Genomic DNA, 18,143 nt, shown 5'->3' with positions numbered 1-18,143 from the left:
TTCCAAGTATAATCACGATTAGCCATGACATACGTAGCACCAATAGGACCATGATTGGCCATTCCAATGGCTAATCATTACCAAACATTTCCACACCACTTAATAACCATATCATAAGACCATATATACAAAATGATCATAATGTTATACTCAAAATATACAAGCCATTTTCGCATGGCTATACGAATATACATTACCAAAAGATACTTAATTAACAACAAGGGTTAGCCCTATACATGCCATTATCAAGTTCAACTGAAGAGTACCAAAAAGTGGCTTAGATAGTGTGGATGACTTCTACTTTGACACTTCCGAGTCCGATAGCTGACGAACAAAATCTATAACACAAGGAAACAAGGTAACAGAGTAAGCAAAATGATGCTTAGTAAGTCTTAAGTAATTTTAAACAGGTAAAATTTGACATATAAGTCAACATTCAAAATATTAAACTCGAATCAGCTGTATACCTTTTTTTTGCCCGAAATTACATATATATATATATATATATACACTAACATACAAAGAGATCACAACCTGAACCTCGATCATAAACATGAATTATAGAAATAATTTAATCGTATACCTTCATATAAATAAAGACATCGTCCGAGTAGTTATTTTCATATTCATAGATGCGATATTCATCCATACGTATATCCATATGCACATTCCATTCATTATATATGAAAATTCAATCTAAAAGTGGGTTCGCTTAAGTGTACGAAATGCGTACCTATTTTTCATACTGTATAGTACATTCAATTCATAACCTTACTTGAATTATCGACATTAAGCCTGCTAGGTTAGAACCCGAATCCAGTCACTAGCATAAAGCCTTCAAGACTGTAAATTCAGATATATGTCTAGCACGTAGCCTGCGGACCTAAAGTCCGGATATAATTCTCGCATATAGCCTGCAGACATGAAGTCCGGATATAATTCTCGCATATAGCCTGCGGACCTGAAGTCCGGATATAATTCTCGCTTATAGCCTGCGGACCTGAAGTCCGGATATAATTCTCGCGTATATATATTCACATGGTAACACATTTCACATAGCCTATCACATTGGTAATTCAATTGCTCCATTCGTATATAAGGGCAAAATATACACCATCATTTTCATTTCGTTTTGAAGATCATACAAACAAATCACATCTACCTTTCATCAATCCAGTTTAACCCGAATTAACCATTCAACTAAATGTCATATAATTAAATTATTTACCACACATCTTAGATCAAATAGGACTAAAAGATAATGTTCATCTAGCATATACATATCAAGGCATCGTAAATCTTATACTAAAAGTGATTACTCAAAACTTACCTTAAATCCTTCTGAACAAGTCTCGGTTTGGCTATTCCGTGACTTTAGCTTTTCCTCTATCCGATGTTGCCCCTCTATGCTCTTGAGCTATGTTAAACAAGTTTAGTCATATTAAACCTTTTCATCAACTCATTATTCATGACATAAAAATCATTAAGAGCCGAATAGGTGGCCACTTAATAAGCTTGAATTCATAGGAACTAAATGCCAAAAGAAAATGTCTATGAAACATTTACTTAAAATCTTTTATCTTTAGTTCAACTTCTTAGCTCCTAATCGGTACACTAAGACCATATTAATTCATTTCTCATATTATTAACATAAGCATAGCAAAGCAATTCTCTATAAACAATTTTTATCAATTCATCCATTCACTAGGGACATAGCCGAATGTTCACTAAGAAATTTAAGCACACAAAGTATGGCTTCTTCAATTGACTTACCATTTTTAATTATCCAATTTATTTAAACATTCAATAACAAACTCCTCTATTATCAAACACACATTCGGCAAGAACATTGGTAACTTATACTACATCAATTCTAAGCATATAATATTCAAACACAACCAAATTCACATTCGGCCCTAGTTCATAACAAGATAGCCGATTCTTTTCCCTTAGTATCTAATGCTCACCTATGATCTTTTTTTATAGTTCAAACACTCATCTATCATCATTCATCTAACTTTAACATGAAACAACAAAATTCACCATTATTAACTACCATAGCTGTGACAGCCCAAAATTGACCCTAGTCGGAATGTGGTTTCGGGACCACAAAACCGAGGCATAAAAATAATTTAAAATTTATTTTGATGCCTATAATATGTGTATGCTCATGTATGACATTTTTTGATGATTGATTTAGTGTTATAAAGGTGAATTCCACTAGAAAGGACTTAGTAATGAACTTTGAAAGTACGATAGGGAAATGTGTGATGACTAATTAAAGCATGCATGCAAAATAATGCAAAATAATGGGCAAAGAAAACATGTTGAAACATGTTTTGTTAATGGAGCATGAAAGAAATGATTAATAATTAGATGTGGGAAGAGAAACAAAAAAAAAATGTGTGTGAGAGTGTAGCATTCCCCCCCCCCCCATTGCCGTGCAACTAAGAAGGAAAACAAAAAAAATTTTTGTTCATCCTTGTTCTCTCCTTTTTGGCCGAAAATACTAAGGGGAAGAAGAGATTTTTGCTTCATTTTATTTGTTTAGAAGAGATCTAGAAGGAGATTTGGCTAAACTTGCACCAAGATTAAGGTATGTATGAGGTTGTGTCATGAGATTCATGCATGTTTTAGTTGCCAACTTGATGTTCATGTTATGCCATGGAAGTGGTATTTGGTCAAAGTTGATATTGTGATAAAGCCATTGCATGCTAAGTGTGAAGCTTGATGATGATGCATGCAATGATGGATTGTCTACTCTTGAAATTTCTTTGTAGCCATCTTGAGTAAGACATTGAGTTTTCTTTTTGTTTAACCATGATTGAAGTTGAAAGGGGCATGATTGTGATGTATTCGGCCATGATGCATTCATGAGCATGGTTCATGCTTCTTGCATGTTAGTTAAAATTTGTGTTTTGGATGCCTAGGGACACCTTGAAATTCGGCCATGCACATATATGTATATATATGTTTGCACATGATGTTTTGGTTATGAGGTAAGTGATGAATATGTTTGTTTAAAGAAGAAAATGTTGAAGAATGCTTGTGAAATTGCAAGTACATTCGCCTAGTACACATATGATGTGGAAATCTTGGAATTTATTGTTGAATTGGTGCAAGTATGACTAAGTATATTCGGCCTTAGGTAGCCTATTGATGGCCTTAGCTTTTCCTTGATGCTTGAATGAATTGTATTGAATTGCTTGATGTAGTATAAAATGTGCATGACCATTGTGTATTCAAGCTAAAGGGTGGCCATATGACCATTTAAACTCCTTGTCATATTCGCCATAAGCTAGCATAATGAGGTTTTAATAAATTGAATTTGTTTGAATTAGCTCAAGAGCTTAGAGGGCCACAATTGGACAAGGGAAGGAAAAAGTGATCGAATAGCCGTAAAAGCCGTTCGACAACATCCGAGGTAAGTCCTCAAGAAGTGACCCTACTTGAATTATGTGAAATGAAATATGGATGTGTAATGATTATTGATTTATGTGTGTATGAGTATTTGAATGATACCGGGCTAAGTCCCGAAGGCGATTATGCTAGTGATTACATTTGTGTTTGAGCCTTAGTAACGAAAATGAAACATGAATGTCTAATGATTATTGATGTATGTGTGCATGAGCAATTGAATGATATCCGGCTAAGTCCCGACGACATTTATGCTGGAAATTATATCCGGGTTAAGACCGAAGGCAATTGTGCTAGTGGCTACATCCGGGCTAAGACCCGAAGGCATTCGTGTGAGTCGTTCTATCCGGGCTAAGACCCGAAGGCATTCGTGCACGTGGTTATATCCGGTTGTATTCCGAAGAAGCTTGGGCTGGAGGTGAGTGTTGGCTGCTGTAATAAATTCCATTAGTACGCTCGAAAAGCCCAAAGAATAAGGTATGATTATATGTGCATTGGAAAAGTCGACATGCTTGAGCAACATTCGCTCAATCGACCAGCAATTTCAGCTATTGAATTGGTTGATACCTTGTGAAAGTATATAATGTTGAAGTGTGAAGTAAGAATGATTATGTGAATGTGTATTAATGAAATGATGCATTTGGCTATGTGAATGTATTGCTTTAATTAAAGCTGATTTTATTCCTTGAGACTTACTAAGCATAAAAATGCTTACCCGTTGCTTTGGCTTTTGTTTTATAGATTTTGCTCGATAGCAATCGGATTCGGGATCATTAAAGTCGAAGTCATCTACACTATCAAAGCCTCCATTTTGGTATAAATTTTGGTTGAACTTTGAAATGGCATGTATAGGACTACCCTTGTTGGTTCAAATATGTTGTGATGTATATGTGTACGGCCATGCGAAAATGGCTCGTAAAAGTGAAGTACTGAACTTGGACTATTTGCGGTTTGTATATATATATATGGTGTCATGATGTGATTATGGATTGGAAATGGGAGTGTTGGTCACATGATCAGCCATTGGTATGGTTAAAATGATCATATGTGAACCCATGTATGGCAAGACTAGTTGGTTCATGGAGACTACAAAATAGGTAAGACCTACCTTAAAAACAGATGCTGCCAGCTGCAGTGACGTGAATGTGAAAAATCACCAAAATTTGTAGGAATGGTATTAAATAGTGAATAAGCTATGTAAATGAACCTTGATGAGTCTACTTTCATATGGAAGAAACGAAACGGTCGTAGGAGTCACATGTTAAGAGATATTAAAGCTATATTGAGACAGGGCCAGAACGGTTTCTGGGTCCCCTGTTGCAACTTTAAAAATTTACTATAAATTATCCAGAAAGAATTAGGAGTCATACCTTATATGTACAGATTCCATTTTGAGTCTAGTTTCATTAGAAACAAACGGCACCAGTATTAAAGCCCTGTACGGAGAGATATTCAAGTTGTAACGCGCGGAGGTCAGAGCAGTCGATCCCTGTAACATGGGTGACTTTAACTAATAAACTGTACCAATTGGCCCGACCAAAAATTCTAGAAATAAATCCATGGATGGATATATGAGTCTAAATTCAGGGAAAATTTACGAAACCAGTTTTCGAGTTTTGAAACTCGAGATATGATTTTTAAGGCGACGGTGACGCAGTTTTCCAGCCTGACTGGAAATGTCAATTGGTGGGCGAAATATGTGGATTTGGCTTGTTAACCCCTCGTGTCCGACACCGGCGATGGTCTCGGGTTCGGGGTGTTACAATTTTATTGGTATCAGAGCCACTGTTTAGTCGATTCTAGGACTACCGTGATGTGTTTGGGGTCTAGCTATACATGCCATTAAATGATGAATCGATAGTGTGGTGATTTCTGACAATTTGACTTTGTGTTTGTTTATAGTAATGGATCCCGATCCCAACCGAGCGATAGCTGATGATGTGGAGAGTGTGGCGCCTGCTCCCGCGCAAGGGACAGCGCCGGCGGACTCTCAACCTATGGCCAGCAATCCGAATGATGAGGCTAGGCAAGCCTTTTATAGTGTGATGAATGATTGGTTTAACCAATACATTCGAACTAACACGGCTGTTCCACAACCTCCATTCCCGACAAATGCAACCCCCGCACCTACAATACCTCCGGAAACTGACCAAATAAGGTCAAGTAAGCCCCCAGTCGACAGGATTCGAAAACATGGGGCCACTGAATTTAAAGCTACGGATGATGATGATGCCGAGCGAGCTGAATTTTGGTTGGACAACACTATCCGGGTGCTCGATGAGCTATCTTGTACACCCGATGAGTGCTTAAAGTGTACCATCTCCTTGCTACGTGATTCCGCCTACTATTGGTGGAGTACTCTGACTTCTGTGGTGCCTAGAGAGCAAGTGACTTGGGAATTCTTTCAAACCGAGTTCCGAAAAAAGTATATTAGTCAGAGATTCATCGACCAAAAGCGAAGGGAATTTCTTGATCTTAAGCAAGGTTCTATGTCAGTTACCGACTATGAACGAAAATTTGTGAGGCTTAGCCGATCTGGCGAGAATGCATTTCGTCCGAAGCTATTATGTAACGCAGCGAGGATGGGCTGAATGATGATATAAGGATGTTCGTTGGCATTCTCGAAATCGAGAGTTCGTAGTACTTGTTGAGCGAGCTTGTAAAGTCGAAGAGCTTAGAAAAGAGAAACAAAAAGTTGATGTGGGAACTAGAGAATTCGAAAAGGTCCTCGGAAAGTCTCTTCAGCAGTATCGAAGAGATTTCGAGATGATGTGAGCCGGTCTAGAGGCGCTACGGGCTTTTCTAGACGAGGACGCGATCAACCCCTGTGACCACACGAGTCACTTGATCGCTGATGGTGGAAATGATCGCCGAGAGAGGCGGATTATGCGCATTGTGGCAAATGGCATTCGGGAGCTGTTGGTTCCATGATCACTCCTGCTATAAGTGCGGATCGGCCGACCACCTTATGAAGGATTGCCGGGGTTGCTTGAACAAAATGTAAGTCGAGTGGAAACCGGGTGCTACCATTGCCGAGGTAGGCCACCTAGAAATGTGGGCAATGTTAGTGGCGGTCGAGAGGATCTAGAGATGCTACCATCGGATCCGAGGCTCGGGCTCTGCTAGGACTTATGCCATCGCGCACGCGAGGATGCTGCCTCTCCAGATGTCATTACCGGTACTTTCACTCTTTTCAATAGTAATGTGATTGCTTTGATTGATCCTGGTTCTACTCATTCTTATATATGTGAAACCTTAGCATCCAGTAAGACTTTGCCTATTGAGTCTACTGAGTTTGTAATTCGAGTGTCAAACCCCTTGGGTCATTACGTGCTTGTCAACAAAGTGTGCAAGAAAAGTCCCCTAGTGTTCCGAGGTTCTTGTTTTCCGGCGGACTTGATGCTTTTGCCGTTCGATGAATTCGACGTTATTCTTGGTTTGGATTGGTTGACCATGCACGATGCGGTTGTAAATTGCAAAAGCAAGACTATCGATTTGAGGTGCGCGAATAACGAGATAATTCGGGTTGAGTCTACGGACTTAAAGGGGTTGCCAGCTGTAATATCAGCAATGTTGGCCTGGAAATATGTAAGAAAAGGGTGCGAAGCGTACCTTGCGTATGTGCTCGATGACAAGGAATCAGAAAAGAAACCCGAATCTGTGCTCGTGGTTTGTGAATACCCGGATGTTTTCCCTGAAGAATTGCCGGGTTTACCACCTGTTCGGGAAATAGAATTTGGCATCGAATTGGTACTTGGTACCACTCCAATTTCGATAGCTCCGTATCGTATGGCGCCAACGGAATTAAAGGAGTTGAAAGCTCAATTGCAAGAATTGGTGGATAGAGGTTTTGCTCGCCCGAGTTTTTCGCCTTGGGGTGCGCCAGTGTTGTTTGTGAAAAAAAAGGATGGAACCATGCGGCTGTGCATCGACTATCGTTAGCTTAATAAAGCGACGATAAAGAACAAATATCCATTACCACGTATCGATGACTTGTTCGATCAACTGAAGGGAGCCTCAGTGTTCTCGAAAATAGATTTGAGATCGGGCTATTATCAATTGCGAATCCGAGATTCGGACGTGCCCAAGACTGCCTTCAGAACGAGATATGGTCACTATGAGTTCCTAGTGATGCCGTTTGGGCTTACTAATGCCTCTGCGGTATTTATGGATTTAATGAATCGGATCTTGAGACCATATTTGGATCGATTAAGTAGTCGTGTTCATTGATGACATCTTGGTCTATTCAAGAAATGAGACCGAACATCTTGAACACCGAGGTTAGTCTTTGCAAATTTTACGGGATAAGCAATTATATGCTAAGTTCAGCAAGTGTGAGTTCTGGTTAAGAGAGGTTAGCTTCTTGGGTCATGTGGTATCTGCATCGGGTATTCGAGTCGACCCGAATAAAATTTCAGCCATACTTAATTGGAAGCCTCAGAAATATTTCGAGGTTCGGAGCTTTTTGGGGCTTGCCGGTTATTACCGACGATTTGTAAAAGGTTTCTCAACGATAGCCACGCCGATGATGAAGCTACTCCAAAAGGATGTTAAGTTCGAATGGACGGAGAAATGTCAGAAAAGTTTCGATCAACTGAAAACTTATTTGACGGGAGCCCCAATTCTAGTGCAACCCGAATCGGCAAAGAGTTTGTCATCTATAGTGGCGCCTCCTCCTTGGGTTAGGTTGCGTATTGATGCAAGAAGGTCGAGTTGTGGCCTATCGTCGAGGCAATTAAAGCCACACGAGAAAAATTATCCGACCCATGATCTCGAATTAGTCGCCATCGTATTCGCCTTAAAGATTTGGCGACATTACTTATTTGGTGAGAAGTGCCATGTGTACTCGGATCACAAAAGTCTCAAATATTTGATGACCCAAAGAGACTTAAATCTGCGACAAAGACGTTGGCTCGAGTGTTAAAGGATTATGAGCTGGTCATTGACTATCACCCGGAAGGCGAATGTGGTTGCGGATGCCTTGAGTCGTAAATCATTATTCACTTTACGAGCGATGAATGTGCACTTATCATTCGATCCGACGGTGTGTTAGTAGCTGAATTGAAAGCCAAACCACTATTGATGCATCAAATTCGAGAAGCTCGGAAAGTCGACGACGAGTTGGTGCAAAGCGATCTCGAGTGTGTTCGAACAAGGACTCGGAGTTTCAAATCGATGATGACGATTGTTTGAGGTTCAAAGGTCGTCTGTGTTCCAAAGAATTGAACTCATTTTGATAATTTTGAACGAAGCCCATTGTAGCCGAATGGCAATCCACGGGAGTACGAAGATGTACAACGATTTGAAACGTCGGTTTTGGTGGCATGGTATGAAACGAGACATCTCCGACTTTGTTTGAGATGCTTAATATGTCAACAAGTGAAAGCGGAACATCAAGTGCCTTGAGATTACTTGACCAATCACGATACCGAGTGGAAATGGGATCGAGTCACAATGGACTTTGTATCCGGACCGCCCTTGTCAGCGAGTAAGAAGGATGCGGTTTGGGTCGTTGTAGATAGATTGACTAAGTCGGCTCACTTTGTCCCCTTACGTATGGACTTTTCAATGGACAAACTAGCCGAACTATACGTTTCTCAGATTGTGAGATTGCACGGGGTGCCTATTTCCATCGTGTCGGATAGAGATCCGAGGTTTACCTCGCGATTTTGGAAAAAGTTGCAAGAAGCTTTGGGTACCAAGTTGCATTTCAACACCGCCTTTCACCCCCAAACCGATGGTCAATCCGAGCGGATAATTCAGATACTTGAGGATATGTTGAGATGTTGTGTCCTCGAGTTTAGTGGTTCATGGGAGCGGTATTTGCCGATGATTGAATTCGCTTACAACAACGACTTTCAATCAAGTATTAAGATGGCACCTACGAGGCTTTTGTACGGTCGTAAATGCCGTACACCATTGTTTGGATGAGCTCGGTGAAAGCAAAATTTTCGGGTGGATTTGATTAGAGATCTTTGAGCAGAAAGTGAAAGTAATCCGTGAAAGTCGAAGATAGCCTCCGATCGTCGAAGTCGACGCGGATCTGAAGCGTAAGGACATTGAGTATCGGTGAGAGATAAAGTGTTTCTCAAGGTATCGCCTTGGAAAAAGATACTCGATTTGGCCGTAAGGGCAAGTTGAGCCGAGGTTCATTGGGCCATATGAGATATCCGGCGAGTCGATCCGGTGGCATATCGTTTGATTTTGCCCCCGAACTCGAAAAGGTTCACGATGTCTTTCATGTTTCGATGCTTGACGCTATAGATCGATCCATCGCACGTGATTAGTCCATCAGAAGTTGAAATTCAAGCCAATATGAGTTATGAGGAAGAACCGATTCGTATCCTATCACGGGAAGTGAAAGAGTTGCGAAACAAGCGGGTTCCGCTAGTGAAAGTGTTATGGCTCAAGCACGGGATAGAAGAAGCTACTTGGGAAACCGAGAACTCTATGAAAGAGCGATACCCAACCCTATTTACCGGTAAGATTTTCGGGGACGAAAATTTCTTAAGTGGGGGAGAGTTGTGACAGCCCAAAATTGACCCTAGTCGGAATGTGGTTTCGGGACCACAAAACCGAGGCATAAAAATAATTTAAAATTTATTTTGATGCCTATAATATGTGTATGCTCATGTATGACATTTTTTGATGATTGATTTAGTGTTATAAAGGTGAATTCCACTAGAAAGGACTTAGTAGTGAACTTTGAAAGTACGATAGGGAAATGTGTGATGACTAATTAAAGCATGCATGCAAAATAATGGACTTGCATGTCAAATTCCCCTTTTATAGGTGGTGGCGGCCATGACATGGGTTATGGGCAAAGAAAACATGTTGAAACATGTTTTGTTAATGGAGCATGAAAGAAATGATTAATAATTAGATGTGGGAAGAGAAACAAAAAAAAATGTGTGTGAGAGTGTAGCATTCCCCCCCCATTGCCGTGCAACTAAGAAGGAAAACAAAAAAATTTTTGTTCATCCTTGTTCTCTCCTTTTTGGCCGAAAATACTAAGGGGAAGAAGAGATTTTTGCTTCATTTTATTTGTTTAGAAGAGATCTAGAAGGAGATTTGGCTAAACTTGCACCAAAATTAAGGTATGTATGAGGTTGTGTCATGAGATTCATGCATGTTTTAGTTGCCAACTTGATGTTCATGTTATGCCATGGAAGTGGTATTTGGTCAAAGTTGATATTGTGATAAAGCCATTGCATGCTAAGTGTGAAGCTTGATGATGATGCATGCAATGATGGATTGTCTACTCTTGAAATTTCTTTGTAGCCATCTTGAGTAAGACATTGAGTTTTCTTTTGTTTAACCATGATTGAAGTTGAAAGGGCATGATTGTGATGTATTCGCCATGATGCATTCATGAGCATGGTTCATGCTTCTTGCATGTTAGTTAAAATTTGTGTTTTGGATGCCTAGGGACACCTTGAAATTCGGCCATGCACATATATGTATATATATGTTTGCACATGATGTTTTGGTTATGAGGTAAGTGATGAATATGTTTGTTTAAAGAAGAAAATGTTGAAGAATGCTTGTGAAATTGCAAGTACATTCGGCCTAGTACACATATGATGTGGAAATCTTGGAATTTATTGTTGAATTGGTGCAAGTATGACTAAGTATATTCGGCCTTAGGTAGCCTATTGATGGCCTTAGCTTTTCCTTGATGCTTGAATGAATTGTATTGAATTGCTTGATGTAGTATAAAATGTGCATGACCATTGTGTATTCAAGCTAAAGGGTGGCCATATGACCATTTAAACTCCTTGTCATATTCGGCCATAAGCTAGCATAATGAGGTTTTAATAAATTGAATTTGTTTGAATTAGCTCAAGAGCTTAGAGGGCCACAATTGGACAAGGGGAAGGAAAAAGTGATCGAATAGCCGTAAAAGCCGTTCGACAACATCCGAGGTAAGTCCTCAAGAAGTGACCCTACTTGAATTATGTGAAATGAAATATGGATGTGTAATGATTATTGATTTATGTGTGTATGAGTATTTGAATGATACCGGGCTAAGTCCCGAAGGCGATTATGCTAGTGATTACATTTGTGTTTGAGCCTTAGTAACGAAAATGAAACATGAATGTCTAATGATTATTGATGTATGTGTGCATGAGCAATTGAATGATATCCGGGCTAAGTCCGGCGACATTTATGCTGGAAATTATATCCGGTTAAGACCGAAGGCAATTGTGCTAGTGGCTACATCCGGGCTAAGACCAAGGCATTCGTGTGAGTCGTTCTATCCGGGCTAAGACCGAAGGCATTCGTGTGCGTGGTTATATCCGGTTGTATTCGAAGAAGCTTGGGCTGGAGGTGAGTGTTGGCTGCTGTAATAAATTCCATTAGTACGCTCGAAAAGCCCAAAGAATAAGGTATGATTATATGTGCATTGGAAAAGTCGACATGCTTGAGCAACATTCGCTCAATCGACCAACGAATTTCAGCTATTGAATTGGTTGATACCTTGTGAAAGTATATAATGTTGAAGTGTGAAGTAAGAATGATTATGTGAATGTGTATTAAGGAAATGATGCATTTGGCTATGTGAATGTATTGCTTTAATTAAAGCTGATTTTATTCCTTGAGACTTACTAAGCATAAAAATGCTTACCCCGTTGCTTTGGCTCTCTGTTTTATAGATTTTGCTCGATAGCAATCAGATTCGGGATCATTAAAGTCGAAGTCATCTACACTATCAAAGCCTCCATTTTGGTATAAATTTTTGGTTGAACTTTGAAATGGCATGTATAGGACTACCCCTTGTTGGTTCAAATATGTTGTGATGTATATGTGTACGGCCATGCGAAAATGGCTCGTAAAAGTGAAGTACAACTTAGACTATTTGCGGTTTGTATATATATATATATGGTGTCATGATGTGATTATGGATTGGAAATGGGAGTGTTGGTCACATGATCAGCCACTGGTATGGTTAAAATGATCATATGTGAACCCATGTATGGCAAGACTAGTTGGTTCATGGAGACTACAAAATAGGTAAGACCTACCTTAAAAACAGATGCTGCCAGCTGCAGTGACGTGAATGTGAAAAATCACCAAAATTTGTAGGAATGGTATTAAATAGTGAATAAGCTATGTAAATGAACCTTGATGAGTCTACTTTCATATGGAAGAAACGAAACGGTTGTAGGAGTCACATGTTAAGAGATATTAAAGCTATTGTGAGACAGGGCCAGAACAGTTTCTGGGTCCCCTGTCGCAACTTTAAAAATTTACTATAAATTATCCAGAAAGAATTAGGAGTCATGCCTTATATGTACAGATTCTATTTTGAGTCTAGTTTCATTAGAAACAAACGGCACCAGTATTAAAGCCCTGTACAGAGAGATATTCAAGTTTTAACGCACGGAGGTCAGAGCAGTCGATCCCTGTAACATGGGTGACTTTAACTAATAAACTGTACCAATTGGCCCGACCAAAAATTCTAGAAATAAATCCATGGATGGATATATGAGTCTAAATTCAGGGAAAATTTACGAAACCAGTTTCCAAGTTTTGAAACTCGAGATATGATTTTTAAGGCGACGGTGACGCAGTTTTCCAGCCTGACTGGAAATGTCAATTGGTGGGCGAAATATGTGGATTTGGCTTGTTAACCCCTCGTGTTCGACACCGGCGATGGTCTCGGGTTCGGGGTGTTACAATAGCCGAAAGCCCTATTCATTCCAAAAAATCAAAATTTCAACATGGGTTACAAAAATAACTTGATATCTCACTCAAGATTAACCAAAACTTCAAGAACTAATATAAACTTCTTACCTTAATATTAACCTAAGATGACCGAATGCTTTCCTCCCTTCTTCCTCTTTACATTCGGCCAAGAAGAACCAAATTCTAACTTTGTTCTTTTTTTTCACCCTTATTATTTCTTTTATTTATTTCCTTTCTTTTACATAAAATAATAACCATTTAATTAAGATTTAATACATATTTTAATATATGTCATCATCATGGCCGGCCACTATTTATAAAAAGGAGTATTTGACATGCAAAACCATTGTTTTCAATACATGCTTTAATAGATCCTTATAGATTAACCTATCACATTTCAAAAGTGTCATGTAACACCCCTATTCCGTAACCGTCGTCGGAATAGGACGAGGCATTACCAGAAAATTTGGAAGCAGATCAAAACAGTAAAATTTTGAACATTTTTTTTCTTTTTCGTGAATAAAGATTGTTCATTTAATTAAATTCTAAACACAAACAAAGATTAAACTTATAACTTATAAAAGTAGACTTCCAAAGGATGTCATATTCGCATGGCTTATAAACAATAGTTATGATATCATTCTAGTATAATATATCCTATACATGCCATAAGCTAAATCCAAATCACAAGGTTTCCATAATAGTAGATAGTGTGATGAAGTACTGATGATCTCCGAGCTGGTAATCAGAGTTCACAATCTATAAAACAAAGACAAAAGACAAACGGAGTAAGCTTACATAAGCTTAGTAAGTCTTAAGTAAAACGATAATTTTGCAAAATCAAATTCAATTATCATTTATCGCTCGATTTTTTTTTCTAATCAATGAAGTCAATCTAGAGCTCCATAACGAACTATAATTTCAATAACCACATCATTTAGTTACCACAAATTATTTCATGATAATGACCAAAATGGTCAAATATTCATATGCTCACAAGGTACACTTAGCTCATAAATACACTCCAATCTAAATGCCTCTATTATAGTTTAATCGAATACATTCTTATGGCATAACACATTGGCCAAATGTATAATAGTCACATGGACTGTGGTCACATTTGCATTCATACACTTATTCACATATGCATCGCTTTGTATACTTTTGATGTAATCCGAATTAAAAATCACATACAAGTACCTGATACATACCTGGCCAACTTAATGTATTGAACATCTTTAACTGTCATTTCATTACTCAGCCTCATCATCTTAGACCTTGCAGAAACCCCGTTTAACAATATCAAGAGATCTCACCATTCCGTCAAATAGTTCAAACCTCATGCACGCATATATAGTTTATCTATTTCTTCCAAATTTGATTCACATAGCCTTTCGCATCTAGAAACCTCATATCTACTTCTACATCAATCAATCAACTAAAACATAATACTTTTACCATGTTTAGTTCCCATATTTAGAAGCACATAGTAATATCATAATCTATCATGAATAGATTCATAGAGTCACTACAAATTTAGCATAACATGTACTCTTTCAATAATCATAATCACTTTCTCAAACGTACTCGTTTCATGCACATACATGAATATATATATATATATATATATAAAAAAACTTAATTCCTTATTTCATAATCGCATCAAAACTTTCGAGTATTTAACGTGGCATGTATTGAATTACAGTATGGGTACGCAAAGAACCAAACATAAACCTTATCACATATACGTAGGTTGACAAAATACAATCCTTCCCTTGCATTTGTACATCATAAATGTATAGTACTTACTTGATGGTAGCTCATTGCGAACATTCAAGATCATAATCTTACTTAATTCACCAGCATTAAGCCTGCGGGACTTTAAACCCGAATACAATCCCAGCATGAAGCCAGCGGGTCTCTAACCCGGATGCAATCTCAGCACAATTCATTTAATATATATTTATATTTTTACTAACTTTGGCCTCATTAAATATCTAATATTGCACACTTTTCACAATTGGTCATTCGGCCTTATCACATATTCACTTGCACATATATCACATTGGCCATTCGGCCTTATCACATATACACACTTTCACATTCATCACATTGGTCATTCGATCTTAAGCTAGATATTACGCCTTGTCATTTTATTTCGTCTTAGGTACAAAATCACATTAGTAAATTGATTCAAATACGTAAAATTTTCCATTCGGCCTTAGAACATATCATGGCCATGTCATATTTTTCAATTTAGCCATTTCTATAATAGTATCCATTAATCAAAACTCAAAATAAGTTTAATTACTTAGAGACTTACCTCGAATGTCGTCGAACGACTACGGATCGGCTATTTGGTTAGTTTAGCTTTTCCCTTATCCGAATTAGGCTCCTTAAGCTCTTGAGCTTAATCTAAAACAAATTTAACTTATTAAAATCCCATTGTGCTTGCTTATGGCCGAATACCACAAGAAATTTAATAGGCCATATAACTACTTTTAGCTCAATATAAAATAATCGTACACATCTTTAATCACCTTAAACAAATTACTAAGTATTATAGAAAATCAAAGCATACTCATCGTTAGCCTTATTCGGCCATCTCAATACGTTCTAAGTGACCATATGTATATACGTCTATACTTAAGTGCTTTACATTAATAGCACCATATCAACAATGTATAATGCCGACCCCTTTAAACCAATTATCCATACAAATATTATTTGTACACATTTCCTTACCTAAATTTCACATTAAGCACCACTTAATCAACTTAACAAATTTTCTATACTTCAAAACCACAAGTAAATATCATAATTTGTATCATTACATCGATTAAACTTAATCATGCATTAGCTTTTAGCACATTCGGCCATTAAAGAGACAACCCAATTAACATTCAAACCTTTTTAAGCTTAGATTTCCCAAGGCCGAATATCACATAAAAACCTTTAATACACATGCAAAGTTTACACTTTAACTAATTATACATATACTAATAAACCGAATATTATTTAAACAACCATTTGAATTATAGCGCCCGCACCCGAGACCGTTGCCGGAGTCGAACACGAGGTGTTAACGAACTTAATTCATTTATTTTCACAGTTCATTTTAAAATTTCCAGACAAGCTGACTAACTGCGTCACTATCACCTTAAAAATCATATCTCGAGTTCCAAAACTCGAAAACTGATTCCGTAAATTTTCCCTGAAACTAGACTCATATATCCATCTACAAATGTTTTTCTAGAATTTTTGGTCAGGCCAATTAGTACAGTTTATTAGTTAAAGTATCCCCTGTTTCAGGGTTCGACTACTCTGACCTTCATGCATTACGACTTAGATATCTCCCTGTACAGGGCTTCAATACTTATGCCGTTTCTCTCTAATGAAACTATACTCAAAAAGCAATCTGTTCATATAAAGCATGACTTCTAATTATTTCTGGTTAATTTATTCTAAATTTCCAAAGTCAGAACAGGGGATCCAGTAACCGTTCTGGCCCTGTTTCACGAAAACTTAAACATCTCATAAAATACGGCTCATATGGTCATTTCGCTTCTTCCATATGAAAATAGACTCATCAAGGTTAGATTACATAATTTATTCATTATTTAATTACATTCCTAATATTTTTAGTGATTTTTCCAACTTACATCACTGCTGCTGTCAGCATCTATTTTAAGGTAGATTTTACCTATTTCATAATTTTCCATGAGTCAACTAGCAAATTGACATACATTATTTTCAAGGGAAATCCTGATTTGCCATGACGTACGTAGCACCAATAGGACCATGATTGGCCATTCCAATGGCTAGTCATTACCAAACATTTCCATACCACTTAGCAACCATATCACAAGACCATCTTAACTCATTTCTCATCTTGTTAACAAAAACATAGTAAAGCAAATCTTTATACACAATTATTATCAATTCATCCATCCACTAGGGACTTAACCTAACGTTCAATAACAAACTCCTCCTTTATCAATTACATATTCGGCAAGAACATGGTAACTTATACTACATCAATTTTAAGTACATAAATTACTCAAACATAATCAAATTCACATTCGGTCTTGGTACATAATAAGGTAGCGATTCTTTTCCCTTAGCACCCAATGCTCACATATGCTCATTTGTATAGTTCAAACACTCATCTACCATTGTTCATCTAAATTTATCATGAAACAACAACCATCACCCTTATTAATTACCATAGCGAAAGCCCTACTCATTCCCACAATCAAAAATTCAACATGGGTTACTAAAATAACTTGATACCTCATTCAAGATTAACCAAAATTTCAAGAATTAACATAACTTCTTACCTTAATGCTCACTTAAGATGACCGAATGCCTTTCTCCCATCTTCCTCTTTACATTCGGCCAAGAAGAAAGAAACTCAAGCTTTGTTTTCATCACCCTTCATTTCCTTATTTCAATTACTTTTTCCTTTTTTTTTTTTGTTATATAATATAAAGCTACTAACTAATAATTAATACATATTGCATGTATATAACCCATCATGGCCGGCCACTACTTGTCATAGGTGGAAATTTGACATGCAAACCCATTATTTTCATAACATGCACTAATAAATCCTTATAGATTGACCTATCACATTTCAAAAGTGTCACACATAAGTCCTATTAACTAAATTCACATGCAATTGACTAAATTCAAACATGAAATTTTCACACATGCATATATACACATAATAAGCATCAAATATGACGGTTAATTATTTTTGTGACACGGTTTGTGGTCCCGAAACCACTTTCCGACTAGGGTCAATTTAGGGCTGTCACATGTCACACATAAGTCCTATTAACTAAATTCACATGCAATCGACTAAATCGAAGTTTAAAACTTTCACACATTCATATTCACATATAATAAACATAAAATATAACGGCTAAATATTTTTATGACTCGGTTTTGTGGTCCCGAGACCACTTCCCGACTATGGTCAAATTAGGGTTGTCACAACTCTCCCCCTCATAAAGAATTTTCGTCCCCGAAAA

The sequence above is a fragment of the Gossypium arboreum genome, chromosome 2 (genome assembly GCF_025698485.1).
Source record: "Gossypium arboreum isolate Shixiya-1 chromosome 2, ASM2569848v2, whole genome shotgun sequence".
In the NCBI taxonomy this organism is placed as follows: domain Eukaryota; kingdom Viridiplantae; phylum Streptophyta; class Magnoliopsida; order Malvales; family Malvaceae; genus Gossypium; species Gossypium arboreum.
Note: the sequence above shows the minus strand (reverse complement) of the source record.